This window comes from Lutra lutra, chromosome 4 (genome assembly GCF_902655055.1).
Source record: "Lutra lutra chromosome 4, mLutLut1.2, whole genome shotgun sequence".
NCBI classification, from domain to species: Eukaryota; Metazoa; Chordata; class Mammalia; order Carnivora; family Mustelidae; genus Lutra; species Lutra lutra.
This window is the reverse complement of record NC_062281.1, coordinates 151,624,103-151,640,616: the sequence shown is the minus strand read 5'-3', so window position 1 is coordinate 151,640,616 and position 16,514 is coordinate 151,624,103.

Sequence of the window (16,514 nt, the reverse complement as noted above, 5' to 3'; positions counted from 1 at the left end):
CAAGCCTCATTTCCCAGTTCGTAAGAGCTCAGGGCTATCCTGGGGTTGGAAGCCACCAGGGCACCAGCCTGAGCTGCTCCAAGCCAGGTCTCTGTGACTTTTCCCACCTTGTTAGGGCTCAGCACGAGTGGGAAGCTGTCTGGGACGAGAAGGTAGAAGGCAGGTGAGGAAAGCCCACCTGTAAAACCTATGACCTCTCACAGGTGTTTCTCACTGGCTGATCACCACCGGGACCTGGGGATCTAGGAAAAACACAGGTTCCAAGCTCCCAGGGCAGATAAGAATCAGTTCTAGTCCTGGACCTGGGAATATGGATTTTAAGTAAGCTTTGCAGGTTTGTTTTAATAATTAATGACTTGCAAGAAGAAAAATCTTCTGCATCATGACCCGACGCATAGATGCATGCATACCCAGATCCTAAAATACAAATTTCTCAAAATGAGAATCACTCTTACGATGGGTGTGATCGCGCTGTTACTTTCCATTCTTTTCTGAGCCATGATGTGACACTAAATTAAAAACATCAACAGTCAGCACACCTCACCGTATTGACTGTATGACTCTCTTTGATCCAGGCTGCTGCTCTCCTCACAATCAGATCGGAGGCCCCACTCTGCCACGCAGCACAGGCCAAAGATTCTAGCTCTGCCTCTCCCTTCTCATTGCAGTTCAAGGCAAGGAGGTCCTGCATACATTTGTAACTGCTATCAATGATGGAGGGAGCTCTCAAGAGAATGAGGCACCTCCTCCCCACAGCAGCTGGCCATGGGGGTTGTCAAATTCCCTTTGCTCCTACTCAGGGGCTCCCCCAATGGCTTCAGACAGGCCTACAAAAGTGGAGGTTGAGCGGGGGAGGGGAGCACGGGGTGGGGGTGGAGAGTGGGTTGGGAGGGTTCTCACCTCCTTGCACCTAGAAGGACCATGAGCTCTGTGCTATTTGGGTTTGGTTCAGGCCAAGCTCCAATGGTAGGGGGTGGGGTGTAGGAGACACCAGATATTGGTAGTTGTTTGGAGAGTTTTACAAGCAGGCCTAAGAACCGTGACTCATGGAACCTCATAGGATCTCCTGTTAGTACCTCATGATCCTCTACGTGCTAGACTCTGTTTCCCCCTCACTGTTGGCCTTGGGGATGTTAACAACCATCTCTGAGACGTACATTCCTTATCTGCAAAACCAGGTAAGAGGGCTGGCAGTGTTGGCCCGAGGGTTCATGGGCCACCTGAGTATCTCTACCGCGCCGAGTATGAAATAGGCACCAACAATGCCCGTTCCCCTCCCTCTGTCCTCAGTTCATGGTGGCTGTGTTACTGTCACCATGCACATGCTATGCATGGGGGTACAGATGTTGCCTTGTTTTATTGCCCTCTAAGGATCCCATTCTGCTCATGGTCCCCATCCCTTGGTGGCAGGTCCTTGCCTCCAGCTCGATGCAGGAGCTCATACACATGTCGTGGGAGGATGGGGGCAGGAAAGGCAGTTACAAGGTACAGACGTGACGGGGCTCTGGCTGTGAAATCAGGGGTTTGGTCTGAGTTTAGACAGATCTCATTACACCATAGGAATAAAGAATTAAATTGAATAAAGAAGAGAAAGATCCTACCATAGACACAAGGGGCTTTGGTGGCCTGCCTCTGGCTTCAGACCAGGAGGACTCTCCCCGTGTCCCCCATTTGATCATGGATAGGAAATAACCGACTGACTTGTTTGCGGCCTGCCGAGGACCGTGCCCCAGCCTCCTCTCGCAGTCCTTCTCATGACACCCATTGTCCAGCTGAGGCAAAAGAGGCACATAGGAGTTCATCACCGATTTTGGGAAATGCAGTTAGCAAGGGGAAGGACAAACATTCCAGTCCAGGCGGTCTGACTCTGGAGCCCATCCCCACCCCATTTACATGTTTGAGAAATACAGAATAATAAACACACAAATCTAGAAGCCTGAAGGTTTCTTCCAGCCATTTTCCCCAAACTCAAGTTTGAAAGAAGTCAGCAGAAAGCTTCGCAGATCCTTGGGCTGAAACTTAGCAGACACTTCTAGGCATTTCTGTCTTTCAAGGGCCTGGTTTTGGTGTGCTTCTGGGAATGGCGATGGTGTGCCATCCTCTCCAATGAGGTCCATTTGCTTAGTTCGCTGAGCCACAGAAACCCGTATTTCCAACACATTCTTGATGCTTCCCCAACCTTACGTTGGGTCTCAGGTACTGCTTGTGGCTTTGCAGTATTCCCATTCATGTGTGTCATTCATTTCTTGGCAAAAACAGTGCCTATACTTTGCCCCACAAGTAATGGTTTGTAGCAGAATACTCTGATGTAGAAAAGGAGGATTTAAAAGATATCTGGAAATGGGAAATTAGGGGCACTCAGCTCTTTCTAGGGTAAACTGTGACCACTACGTGCTATTATGATGGCAGAGCTGGAGCACGTAGATTGATGGTCAGAATTAGGACAGCGCTGCCGAAGTAACCTATTATTAATATTAAAATTATTATTGGTTATATTGATCATTTCTGAGCATTTCCAGTGTAACATGTAATTTATTTATGTACAATTTATCTCCTGACTATTTTCAAAAGGAGAAGGAAGGAGGAGAGGAACTTAAATTTATGGAGAGTCTGTTGTGTGACAAGGTACATGGCCTGCATGTATTTTCCTGTACTCCTCGTGCCCACGGGGTGAGATCACCCATGTCAGCCCTAGCTGAGGAGTGGAGATGAGGGAGTTCAGGACGGTCAAGGCGGATGGCCAAGGCAGACGCCCTGGTCATGCGGAGTACGGGTCTGATTCTCTGCTCTGATTTGCCCTGCCCTCATCTACTGCTCCTTCCTCCACTCCGTGTTGCCCCCGGAAGGACTTGAGGGAGTGGGAAACATGACATCAAGTACTGTAGGATTGTTAAAAGTGAAAGGGATAGCTGCACACAGGACAGAGTGGATAGGAAGGTTAGGAAGGGGTGGAAAAACAGCACAGAGACAAGGGATGATTACTGCAAGGCATACAGTTACTGGAAGGCAAATTATTCAAGGATAAAATGCCTAAAATTATCTCGGGAGTTATGTGAGCTCAAGAAAGGGTCTCTTTCCTTTTACCAGCTTATGAAAACTATGGTCCAGCTGATTTTTCTTTCACTTTGAAGGAAGCTCCCACCTCAATTCTGTGCTCGTCTTAAGTAATCATATTAATCGAATATTGTGATTTAGTAAGAGCTCTCTTAAAGGATGCTAAGCCAACATGACCAAGGCAAGCTGCTTTCCTTTTAACAGCCTTTGAACCAAGGATCTGAGCACCTACTCTGTGCCAGGTCCTGTGTCTGGAGCTGGGGATGTAGCAACACTTTAGTTTCTTGTAAGGAAACCGGCTTTTCCACTAATGCCATTACATTATGTATGTGTCACTCAGATGAATTATTAAGATGTTTCTGTTATGCTTCTTTTGTTGAGATCAGAGGAAGGCCACTTCCCTGTGGGAAGGAGACGGGGCTTGCCTGGAAGTATGGGATCATTCCCAAGATCAACCACTTTCATGTCCCATCATTCAGAAAAGTAGGGTCCTCAGATGGCAAGTTCAAGCAGGGAACTCTCTCTCTCTCTCTGTCTGTCTGTCTTTGGATCTTGATTTCTTGGGTCTAGATTTGAAGGCACAGAAATTCTACATGACTACAGAGCTTGGAGGCTCAGGGTACTAGGACGGAGGAGAGGTAGGTCTCCCCAGGAAATCTCCAGGCCAACTGGCATGTGACTTGTGAATCCTGATTTGGGGAGCTGATTTCCTATGTGTCTGGAAGCTCTATTTAAGTAGAAGAGTTAGAACCACTTTCCTTGCAAGGAGTAAGGGAGGCATAGCTTCTTTCCTTCACCCATGGGTATATCCCCTTCTCTAACCACTCCCTTGTAAATATCATGCCTATTCTTTGTGGGCTTAAGACACGTGTGGCGGGCATTCCTGTGTAGTTGGGGTCAGGGATCTCTCACCTGGGGCTGCAGGACAGGAGTGTGGCAGGAAGGAGGCCTTACGGAAGATTCAAGCTGAGGATGCATAAACTCTATTAAAAAAAATAAGCAGATTAGTGGGGGTGCCTGGGTGGCTCAGTCGGTTAAGCAACTACCTTTGGCTCAGGTTATGATCCCGGGGTCCTGGGATCGAGCCCTAGGTCCAGCTTCCTGCTCAGTGGGAAGTCTGCCTCTCCCTCACCCCCTGCCCCCTGATCCCTGCTCATGCAGGCTCTCTGTCTCAAATAAATAAATAAAATCTTTTTTTTTTTTTTTTAAAGATTTTATTTATTTGACAGAGAGAAATCACAAGTAAACAGAGAGGCAGGCAGAGAGGAGGAAGCAGGCTCCCTGCTGAGCAGAAAGCCCGATGCGGGGCTTGAACCCAGGACCTGGGATCATGACCTGAGCCGAAGGCAGCGGCTTAACCCACTGAGCCACCCAGGCGCCCCAAATAAAATCTTTTTAAAAAATCCTAAAATAATAAGCAAATTAGCAACTATAGCTTACTCTCTGTCTGTTCCTCATGTATCATTCGCCGATCTTTGGTAAAATCTAGTATAATCAGACATTTAACCTCAGCTCTGGCAGAGTGAAAAAGGAAGTAGCTTGGTCCACCTTTAGGATGGACTGCTAGATAAAGATGTAGGGAGATGCAGCCTCTGAGGTCAGCCTGGCCACAGCACGGGTTCCTGAGAGACTCCACAGGGCTGACAAGATGGAGAAGAGCTGATGAGAGCCTGAGGCTCACCAAGGCACAGCTACCTCTCCTCACCAGGCTTCTGGAGGCTGTTTTATTAAGGAAGGTAAGATGGGCAGAGAAAAATGCTTTGTGCTCACCAAGTCCCATTCTTGGGTATGTGATAAGACTCTATTTTCCAACCTCCCTTGTGATTAGACTTGGCTCTGTGATCATGTTCTTGTCCATGGGCTGTGGAAGAAGGAATGAATGTTCCTCCAAGATCTGCTCAATTGTCTACTTCTCCTCTTCCCCTTTGGCAGCAACCTCAGAAGAGGATCTTTGCCCCAAGACCCTCACTAAACCACACAATTAGCGCCCAATTAGAAATACATAGAAAGAGCTGTGTCAACACTGTGTACCTATGATTTTTGACCAATCCTGGCTCCACCATTCACTAGATGTATCTTTTTTTTTAAGATTTTATTTATTTTACAGAGATCACAAGTAGTCACAGAGGCAGGCGGAGGTGGGGGGGGGGGAAGCAGGCCCCCTGCTGAGCAGAGAGCCCATTGCGGGACTCGATCCCAGGACCCCGAGATCATGACCTGAGCTGAAGGCAGAGGCTTAACCCATTGAGCCACCCAGGTGCCCCTCACTAGATGTATCTTTGACCAAGCAACTTGTGTCTTCGACCCTCAGCTTTCCAATCTGTAAAATGGGGCCAGCAAACTCCACCTTGCCAATGGTTCTGTGTATGAAACAGGTAGAAGGTACATGAAGAATCACACAGAGTCATCGACACCTAACTGACACTCGGTAAAGCCTGGATGGGTCCCCGCTTTCCTGTCCATAGAAGGGGAGGTGTCTGTGTCTGCCCAGATGGGAAAGAGAGGCTTCATCATGGGAACAAGGCTGGATCTTCGTCCTGAAGTCCTCGGGGGTAGGGTAGTCCAGAGGGAGAGAACAGCTTATGCAAAGAGCTACCATCAACAATAAAGTCTAAGTGGACCCTTCAGGGTTTTAAAATTTTAAGAAGCATCGTCTCTGTTTGCAGGAGTCGCTGTCCCTGACCCTTCATTGTCCCAATAGCAGGCATTGGGGCTGTGCATCCTTTTGGGCTTTTAGGGTCTACTTTCTGTGCTTGCGAGCCCCATTACCAGAGTGGCCAGCAGCTCAGGCTGCAAGCTGCCAGGAGCCGGGCAACAGCTCGCAGGGAGGCAGGATGTAGCCAGGCCCCACTAGCATGGCCCTGGTGGGACAGATCTCGGTCAGCTCTGAATGCAGCGCTGGACGGGACAGGCCATTTGGCCCTCATTCCTGCTGCAGAATGAGTGAGGGTCTTTTGTATTGAAATGAAGGGCTTCCCGGGAAGGGAGGTGGTGAGTATCAAAGAGATCTTCTTTCCCACTGCCTCCCAGAGCAGAGGATGCTGTGCCAGGCCAAGTGGGATGGAGTGTGGAGGTCAAGGACTTTATTCTAAGGTATTTATCACTGTGGCATTTAACCACCTACGTAAACATTTGTTGAACGGAATGAGCCCATTAATGCTCCCAGCCATCTAGTAAAGCGGGGAAGGGTACGCAATAAATCCCCCTTTCACTGATGACAGAACAGCCGCTCAAAGAGGGACTCGAGAGAATTGCCTCCAGGTTGGACTCTGGGGATGCGGCGCGTGGAGGAGGCAGGCGGGGGACGTGACATTTGAAGACGACTGTAACAAACACGTCACTTAGAACGCGGAAGCCCCACGTCTGATTCCGTCACCAGTTTGTCGTGCCCCATAGATTCCCTCGGCTTCTGTCTCCATCCTGCCCATGCACACGTCCACGCCCCTAGCCCTTCACTGATTTGACAACTGTTTACCTAATCTCTATCATGGGCTCGGTTAGGCCAAGACGTAGCTAACGAGCACGGTTAGGGAAACAGGGAGTCAGGCATCACACCGGTGAGCCCTTGTAAACCAAGCTCATCCATTTCCCCAAACGAACCTTGGACTTTCCCGACCCCCATCAGTCCTTCAACTTCACCTCCCAAATGCAGCCGGCTGTGTTTCATCCCGGGATCTTCCACAAATCTTTACTCCCCGCCCGTTCTGTGAGGCACTGGACCTTCTCTGGCACAGAAGAGGTATAGTTCTCTCCATCAAGGCAATTCTAGTCTAGCTTCACCTCAGAAAATGACCAGACTACTCCGAAACCTCTGTTCGATCACTTTGCTTCCCTGTTGCCTCTAGGAGCGGGTGGTCCATTGAGGGTTGTGGTGCCCCTGCCTTCGATCTCCCACCTGACACCAAATCAGCCTTCTTAGTGTTACCCGAGAGATCTTTCCCAACACAAATCTGACCGTGTTCTCTACCACTAAAAACCTCCTCTGACTCTCTCATGCCACAGCGAAAAGCCCAGACTCTGTCCCAGGACTCACAGGCTCTTCAGACTTGATTAGCCCCGTGGAGCTTCTCCAGCCTTAGCTCCTGTCACTTGACTCCCTACACACCTGCCATACTGAATTTCTTCATTCTTGGGCTCACACTGCCATTTCTTGCCTCTGGACACTTGCCTCTCCCATTTCCTCGGCCTGGAATGCTGTGCCCTGGCATACCTGCCATCCACCCATGCGTCCTCCCTAACCTTTCAGAACTAGTGCAGGTGATCGTTGGCCTTGAGCCTTTCCTGACAATTGCAGGCCAGGTGATTTACTCAAGCCTCTGTTCTCATAATTCCTGCATCATTGATCTCGTAACCCAACCGTGACCACACGACTAGTCCTGTTTAGGTCCTTGCGATAATATCTCTGAATGCTTTATAAATTCCTCACGCTCCCAGGAGTTCTGAGGATGTTCAAAAGGGGTTCCCTAGGTGCCCACCAAGCAGGCTGTCAGCCGCAGTCACCACTGGATATCCCCATGGTCTTCCTTTCTAGCCCTGGTTCCTCCTTGCAACGTCCAGAGCCCATGAAGCAATTGGTGGAGTCTCACTACCGCCATCATCGAGGGGGCCTCTCATGACGACATCAGTGTCCTCGGGTTCACATTGCATCAGACAAGGTATGAAGAACTTTCTGTGCTTAAGCTCATGTTGCACTCACAACAATCTGTGAGGCAGGCACCAAATCCTCCTTTAGAGATGAGAAAGCTGAGACTCAGATGTTAAAGTCATAAGATCATCTGGGTTTTGGCTCAGCCGATCAATCTGCCTTTGTCCCTCTGTCTGTGTTTGTCTCTCAGCAGTAGACAGCAGAGCAAGAGTTGGTTCTTACTTATTCTAATCCTCTGTATCGAACTCAGAGCAAAGCACAATAAATGTGTTACCTCTCAGGTGAGATTTCAAGAAATTGTGTTATTTTCCTTTTCCTGCAATAGTGCTAAGAGTCTTCTCAATAGCTGTTCAACCTCATTTATGGCCAAGCCCAGGAGGAGTCAAGGTGAGCCGAGAGATGCATGGGGCGGGAGGGGGCAGAAAGGTGGGCAGACCATCCTCGTCAGTGAAGACCATCTTCTTCACTGGAGCAGAAACTTTAACCCCCAGCCATTCCTAGATCCCTTCCAAATGCTATTTTGTATTCACCTGGCTTCCAGATTGTGGAAATAAAGTAAAGCTCTGGGCAGCAGTGTGGAGACCATCAGACTGTGGGCTGGCCTTACGCACTGGGGAGCATTTTAGCACCCAGTCCAATACCCACATCTTCCACTTTGGCCACAAATGTGCAACCTCCTTTTATCTGCAAATTGCACTGGGCTCTGGGAATAATTGTAAATTGGCCTGGCTCTGGCTTAAGTCATATATCAGACCTGAAAAGTGGAAAGATAATGAATCCTTCACCATTGTCCTGTGGGTAGCAGCCAACAACCTCGGCTTTTGGATTCTGCAACTGTTCTAATCTTGATGATTTCACTCTGGACCCAATGTCTTCACCATCTGTCAGTAATGCAGATGCCATGTAGGACCCGAGTATGGGGAAACTTGGACCAGGACTCTGAGGTTGGGAAATCCAGCTAGGAAAAGTGGATAGAGCTTGGAAAAAGATAGTTTTGGCCATGGGAGGAAAAAGAGATAGACAGGAAGAGCCATGAAAATATCTCAGAAAGCAGACATATAAAAAACTGCGTATGACATGTAAACATGGCTCTTTTTCCATTCACGGGTCATACCTGAAATCAACCATCCTCAACTGTTACGTGGGGGAGAAGAGCTGATTTGTTAGTCAGGGTCCAGTCAGGACCACAGAAATCACTCTAAACATTTGAAACAGAGGGGATTTAGTGCAGAGGCTTGGTTACATCAGGGATGGAGGAGTAAGGAACCAAGATGGCGACTGTGAGGAAACAGTCGCCACAACAATTGGAGGACTAGCAACAACTGGAAGCCACTAGGTTGGAGGGACAAAGCAGAGGTGGTATCACCAGAGCCCAGAAGCTGGGACCACCTAGAGGAGATTAGAACCACTGGAGGAGAGAACAGGCCATGAGCACATATAGCTCCTGGGGCTTCTAGAGAAGGGACGAAATATTCAGGCTTCTCCCTTCCTCCCGTCCTTCAGTCTCCTTTCAGTGTCTCCCACTGGCCAAATCCAGGAGCAGCCAGCTGACCCAGGAGCCTGAGCCATGCAGCCTGCAGGGGTCAGGTCGTCCTGCCACACAGAAAATTGCTGGGCTGGGGTGAACAGTGGATCTGTGGAGAATCTGTCCTAGGCCAAGCAGATGTGATAAATGAAAATAGTATAAGAGAAAAAGTGTTATATGGACTTTTTTTTTTTTTTAACCAACAAGATCAGAAAAAAGAGCAACAAAATCCTTTTATTGTGGCAGCAAAGGATTAAGAACAATTTTGAAGAGGAGAGATGAGCTGGGTCTTGAATGAGACACAAATCTGACACAAACCCAGGAGGAGGTCAGGGTAGGCTATGGCATGAGCAGAACCACCACGTAAATCTCACGTGCTTTCCTCAGTACTCACTCTTTACTGTTTATTCAGAATATGTGTGCAATCCTCCAGTAACAATTATCTTCTGGTCCCAAGCTATGTCATTTGAAAAGACAAATCTTTGCTTGGAAGATAGATTCATTTTGTTGAAGGTCTTATAAGGGACTGAGAACCGAATTGGATACATAGCATGGGTCGATCAAGTCGCTGCACTTTTTTGGTTAAAATTGAGGTGTAATCAATACTATTTGAGCTACAGCTGCATCGCTGAAATACGAAAAGTGTATCTTTAGGTGACTGCTCAGAAGAGCAGCACACATTCAAACAGCTACGTAGTCGGTTTTGAAATCTGTCTCATATTTTATGATTATGTATCATATGATTTACTTTAGGCATGAAGAGCCAACGAAAAAAAAAATCCCTCCCAATTGTATAGCGTCTTATGCTTTCTAAAATGCTTCCACGAAATCAAAGGAATTCACAAAGAAACAAAGGGGGGGGAAATAAAGAAGAGGGAGAAAGTAAATTATTCTTCAGAGACTTTTTTTTAAACACTGCACTGTCAAGAAAGACAGGAAGTCAATATCTGAGCATATTTCAAGAAGTCAATATCTGAGGATATTTTAGGGAACTCATCGTCGGATGTTAGGAAGTTGAAAACCATAATGTCCAGTTAACTTACAGGATTCTGAAAGGTTGATCGCTGAAAGTGATCACCAAGTAACACTTACCATGCACTGGTACAACTTGTTTTTTGCCTTAAGGGAAATAAATATAACCATTGCAACCACAGGTTTGGAAGCTTACCTAACATTCATGCCCCCGTGCTTCTTCTTTCCTTTGCTTAAAAACATTCTTTTTAAAAAAAAAAGCATGCTCTCATTCTTTCCCCAGCAGATTATGTGATTCAAGGAAAGCCAATCCCAGCTCTGGCTCTAGGCATAGGTCCTGATAGGCAGGTTATCAGCATGTTTTCCACCCAACAAAGTAATTGATTCTAGGGTGAGCATGTGATCCAAACCAGCGGAATCAGAGGAATCAGAAGATTCTTCGTTAGGGTAGTGAGTGGGATGAGATATCTTCTTGCTCCCAGAGTAAGCTAGGAACATACAGTAGTAGTAGCAGGGGCTACTGACAACCATCTTTGACCATTAGAAGAGTCAGGTTTAGAATGAAACTTACCAGGCAGAAGAAGAAGGAGTTGAGCCATGGAAAGGACCTGGGTCCTCAAGCTGCTGGCTGGATTCAACCAGCCCTATGGTTTAACCTACCCTTGAAGTTTCCAGCTCTGGGAGCCTGTGAAATCACCATTTGGTTTGCCAGTTGGAGTCGGGCCTTCTTTCTCTTGCATCAGGAACCTGCGGGATACCAACAAAAATATTTTTTCAGAATGAAAATGTTGCTTCTGCGAGACACAATTGCTTTGATCAGCATTTATCAATCCCAAGTTAGCCAAATGTTGTCACATACATTGTTTCACCGAATCTTCTGCACGTCCCTGTTTTCAGGTGAGGAAACTGTGGCTAAGACTTGCTTTAATAGGGTAATTAACACTGGTTGCTGTAACAAATGGCCCTCACATCTCAGTGGCTTAGCAGATACAAGTGTATTCTCGCTCACAAAATAGTTTGAAGAGAAGCGGGCGACTCTCCTGGACAAGTGTCCTTTATGTGATGAGTCATGGATTTGGCTCACTTCTCTGGTGTGACTCTGACATCTTGGATTACTTCGTTTCCAGTGGTGTGGACACAGAGATGGGAAGTGTAGGAAAAATGACTAAAGCTGCTTTAGGGGCAAGGCCCCTCCCCTCCCACAGAACTCAGTCACACAGCTTCTAGCTGCAAGAGGGGCTGGGAGATAGCCTTCCAGTGTGCCCAGGGGAACAGGGAGGGTGTCCGTACCCTCGTGGAGGGCCATCTTAGGATGCTGGCCCAGCATTCCAGAGCCAGGATTCTAAGCTAAGCATGGCGTTTCCATGGGCTTCTCTTTCTTCTGCTCCCCCTTCCCCCGCCGTACCCGCATCCTACACACATTTGTGTTTCTTTAATACCCTTAGTAAGCAGCTACCCTGCTTATGTAAAGATCAATTTGTATTTTTTTTTCTCAGTATCTTCTTAAGGGAAGAAGAAACCCCCAGCCTCCCTGACATTTGGTAGAACCACAGAAGCTGTTACTAACTCACAGAAATGTTCACTGCATGATAATGTATATGAGGGATTGATCATTTACTTATCCTCAAAGCAGATGGACTTTATAAGGAGAAGTGCTCTGTAATGCAGACATGGCTGTGAAGAATAAATCAAATTTCTCTGTGTACTTAGGGGAGAAAGAATTATTCAAACGCTGGATCTGCAGCTTCAGGCCTGGTTACCGAGCCCGCAATGTTACACAATGGCCACCAGGCGGAGCGCTAGGCCCACCCCCGCACAAACAGCTATTTTTAGAGGTTGCTTCTAGCCTCAAGGAAGAAGCCAAAGAAATAAAAGACCAAGATATATATATTTTTTTCAAACTGGACCAACTTATAAATTATTTGTGAGTCCAATAAAAGGCAATTATCAACATTTCCTACTATTTCAAGAGTAATATATTCTATGTTAGAAAAAGATTCAATTTATTCCATGGCTATGATTCAGACAATGGAAATTGGAAGCAACCACAACCCCCACCCCCACCCCCCCAAAATTGTAATCCTGTGTAAATCTCTGTCTTTAAAACTCAAATCAGAGGATGTGAATTCTGGCCCTGGTGGGCAGGAGATATTTGCCTGGAGGCAGTGGAATTTGATGGGCATGGGGGAGGTGGCTGGAGAAGGGTGTGTGTGTGTGTGTGTGTGTGTGTGTGCGCGCGCGTGCCTGGGTATGTGTGCTATCACAGTAAATGTGAATCCTTATCCTTTCCCCAGCACAAGGGAGGTGAGTCAGAATAATCTTGTCCAAACAACTGGATGATGAACATTATAAAATTATTTTAGGAAGTATAGTTTTTTCTTTTTTTAAAAAAAGATTTTATTTATTTGACAGACAGAGACCACAAGTAGGCAGAGAGGGAGGCAGAGAGAGAGAGAGAGAGAGGAGGAAGCAGGCTCCCTGCTAAGCAGAGAGTCCGATATGGGGCTCGATCCCAGGACCCTGGGATCATGACCCGAGCCGAAGGCAGAGGCTTTAACCCACTGAACCACCCAGGCGCCCCTAGGAAGTACAGTTTTATGATTTTCAGCTCCGCAGACATACAATACAATGGAGCTTTCATAAGCCAGGTTGCTGTGTGAGAAAGAGCCTTTGTGTCCTCGCCAACCAGTCCAACGATCAGCACCTTTTTTATCTTATATATATACTTTTTGCCAAACAGCAGTATGATATAATGGGATGAGTGAGGGGCTTGGAGGGGCTTGGCTCCAGAGAGCCCGAGCCTGAATCTTGCCTCTGTGGAGCATTAAATATGAGAGTTTGGGCAAATTAGCCTCTCCGCTATTCCATTTCTACAGTACTCATCTCACAGAATGAACATCAAGATGAAATGAAATGGTATACACAAGCACCTAGCCTATCATGGCCGGTCAATAAATATTAGCTTTATCCTCTCATCTGTTCTCCTTTGCCTAAAGACTGCAACAAATAAATTCAAACTGAGTCTGAGTCCACATCTTCAGAAATTCTGCATCTGTGGGCCTGGATTCCTGAGGATTTACTCTGTGGCAGCCACGGCAGGAATGAGGAGTGGGGGGCAGAGGGGTCCCCCTGTGTGGGGACGTTGTGTCGCTGAACCCCTTAGCATGGAAACAGGCAGGCCCTCTGAGGAGGTGTGTGTTCTCCAGAGAACTGGGCACTTCACCGAGCTGAGAAGTGTTTTCTCAAGGACGGAGAACAAAGCAGCAGAGAGCGGGAACAAGAACACACAAACCCCGAGCTCTCCACCAGCTGCAGTGACCACTTAGACACCCTTTCCCTGATGGTGTGGAAAGCAGAACGACAGGAGCTGATCAAGTCCAGAGGCTCAGCTAGTATCTGGAGATGTTGAAGCACAAGGGCTTGGGCCCAGGATGAACGATGAACGACCGGCATCTCGGGGAGTGCCAGACTGCCAGGGATCAAGTCAGCACTCCGCCATGGGGACAAAACTGACGGTCCTAGAAGGAAAGCCCCCTGGGCTCCAGTCTTTATCTTTCCTCTCCCATTCCTCCAACTGTCTGGACAATAATGACGTCCTGCTCTTGCTAATCTCTGGGTGCCTCAACATCCCTTGATCGTTCCATCCACCTCATCCAGACTTCCATGAGAGGACCCGTGTTCAAGTCTCTCCTTCTGAGTCACCTGAGGGGAATTCTGTTTTCCACCAGGGCTCTGACTTTTCATGTTTTAGAAAGGAGCTTATCAGATGATATCAAATGTGAAAGCACCAAAAGTAAAAGTAGAATTAAAAAAACAGGAACAAACACATACATTGGAAGCCAAGACAAAACCATGAAAACTACCGAGCATCATCCCCTCACCACTTGACTACTGGCAGGCCACACCTGTAGCCTCTTATGTTCCCCCAAATGCCTGTGGATACGGTGTAGCATCCATGAAGGTCAGAGTCCATAAAATACAAATAAGCCCATTCCCCCACACAACTACAAGTGTGCGGAGATGGAAGTCTTAGTAACACTCTCATAGCAGTAATGAAAAGAGACTTATATAGAGCACTGGAAGGAAGGAGGAGGGACAGGTGTCACCGTAAGGATGCCTTTGGCAATGAGGGAGAAGGAGCTATACAGGGAGTCCAAGAGCAGGAACCAGAGTGTGGCCAGGACTCCCAGTCAAGGCACCTGGATCCAGGGCAGAAAGGCTCAGTGCATTTCCATCCCAGCACTTAGCTCTATGCAAGTGCTACCTTCTCTCTGCTTCTCTTCCCACCAACAACTGGTTTCCTCACATGTCCTTGGTCTTCCTCAGAGCCTCTGCTTACTTGTGTTTTCATATTGTCATAATTTTTATCTATACATCATATTAATTTATTTAGGGTCTCTATTCTACCTGATAGCTTTTCTCTGGGCATCCAGCCAGCCTTGGTTTCTGCTATAAATAACTGTATTTTCCTTACATCTTTCCATTCACTTTCCTTGAATAGAAATCTGATTGGCTGACTCACCCCTCTCTGGACAGAGCTTTTCATATTGGCCACATTTTAGCTGGCCCTGGGTCACGTGTCCACACTTAGCACAGTTGGGAGCTACCAAGGAGTCAAATGCTGAACATGGCAGCTCAGGGGTCATGCTGTGTGTCCGGGCAGGGCCGCTGCCTTTAGAAGAGGACGGTGGACAAGGAAGACACTGGAAATCATGTATGCTCTTCGTAAGACATTGTGAATGATTTGTGAGTGTCTGTGGATTCTGGTCCCTTGAAGCTCCTGGGAGTCTCTATCATGCGTCAATCCTCTCAGAAATTCTTCTGATCCACCTATAGTCTTGCAAGCAGGACCTAGAAAGCAGGCGGAATGCAGCCTGGGCCAAAATAGTAGGCATTTGGGTTTGGTGAGGTCATTGGTCCCCAAGCACACCAGAAAGTGAGCTATGGGTTACAAGACAGATGATGGAGATCATCTGCTGGTGAGGACAGAGCCTGCTCTGAACCGTCTCAGGACATAGAGAAAGTGAACCATGGCTGGAGATCTTTCTGCTGAGCGTGGCTGAGGAAGGCTCAACCAGTCTGGATAGCATGTTCTTCTGGAGTGTGGACAGAACCTCAGAAAACTTTCAGAAAACTTTCCCCAGATATTTAGCAATGGTCAACGATGGAAGACCTGAAATTCTGACTCTGTCTTTGTCAGAGAAGACATCCAGATGGCCAACAGATGCAGGGAAATGCAAATCAAAACCACAATGAGAAATAAACTCATCCCTGTTCAAAACCACAAGAAATAACAATGTTGGAGAGGATGTGGCAAAAAAGGGACCCTTATACACTGGTGTAGCCACTGTGGAAAACAGTATGGCAGTTCCTCAAAAAATAAAAACAATAGAATTACCATATGAGTGAGCAATTCTACTTCTAAGTATTTTTCCAAAGAACATGAAAACATGAACTCAAAAGTCATATGCACCCCTCTGGTCATTGTAGCATTATTTACAAGATCCAAGATATGGAAGCAATGCAAGTATTCACTGACAGATGAATGGGTAAAGAAGATGGAGAATATATACACAATGGAACATAACTTAGCCATAAAAAAGTGCGAAATCTTGCCATTTGTTTCAATATAGATGGACCTAGAGGGTATTCTGCTAAGTGAAATAAGGCAGACAGAGAAAGACAAAAATCATATGATTTCACGTCTATGTGATATCTAAAAAAAAGAAACAAATAAACAAACAAACAAAACCAGAAACAGACTCATAGATACAAAGAACAGGTTGGTGGTTACTGGAGAGGAGGAGGATGGGAAGGATGGGTGAAATAGGTGAATGAGATTAAGAGGCACAGACTTACAGTTATGAGATAAATAAGTCATGGGGATATACTGTACAGCATCAAAGATACAGTCAATAATATTGTAACAACTGTGCATTGTGGTGATCATCACATAATGTACATGAATATCGACTCACTATGTTGCACACTTAAAACTAATACAATGTTGTATGTCAATTATCCTTCAGTAAAAACATTCTAGTTCTGCCACATATTAGCTGTGTGGCCTTTGACAAATAACTTGGTTATTGAACCTCTTTCTGCATACATGAAATACAGACAATAAGATCTACCTTTTGAAGCTGAAGCAACAAACACATAACATAGTGGTTATTAAGCCCTTGGAGATGGAGCTTTCAAAAACAGATAGTGATTTTTATGACGATGATTATGATTACTGATGGAGCTGCTGACCTGTTTTCTAATATTTGCAGTGGGATTTGGGCCACTGGAAGGACAGTCATCTTGCAAACCAGC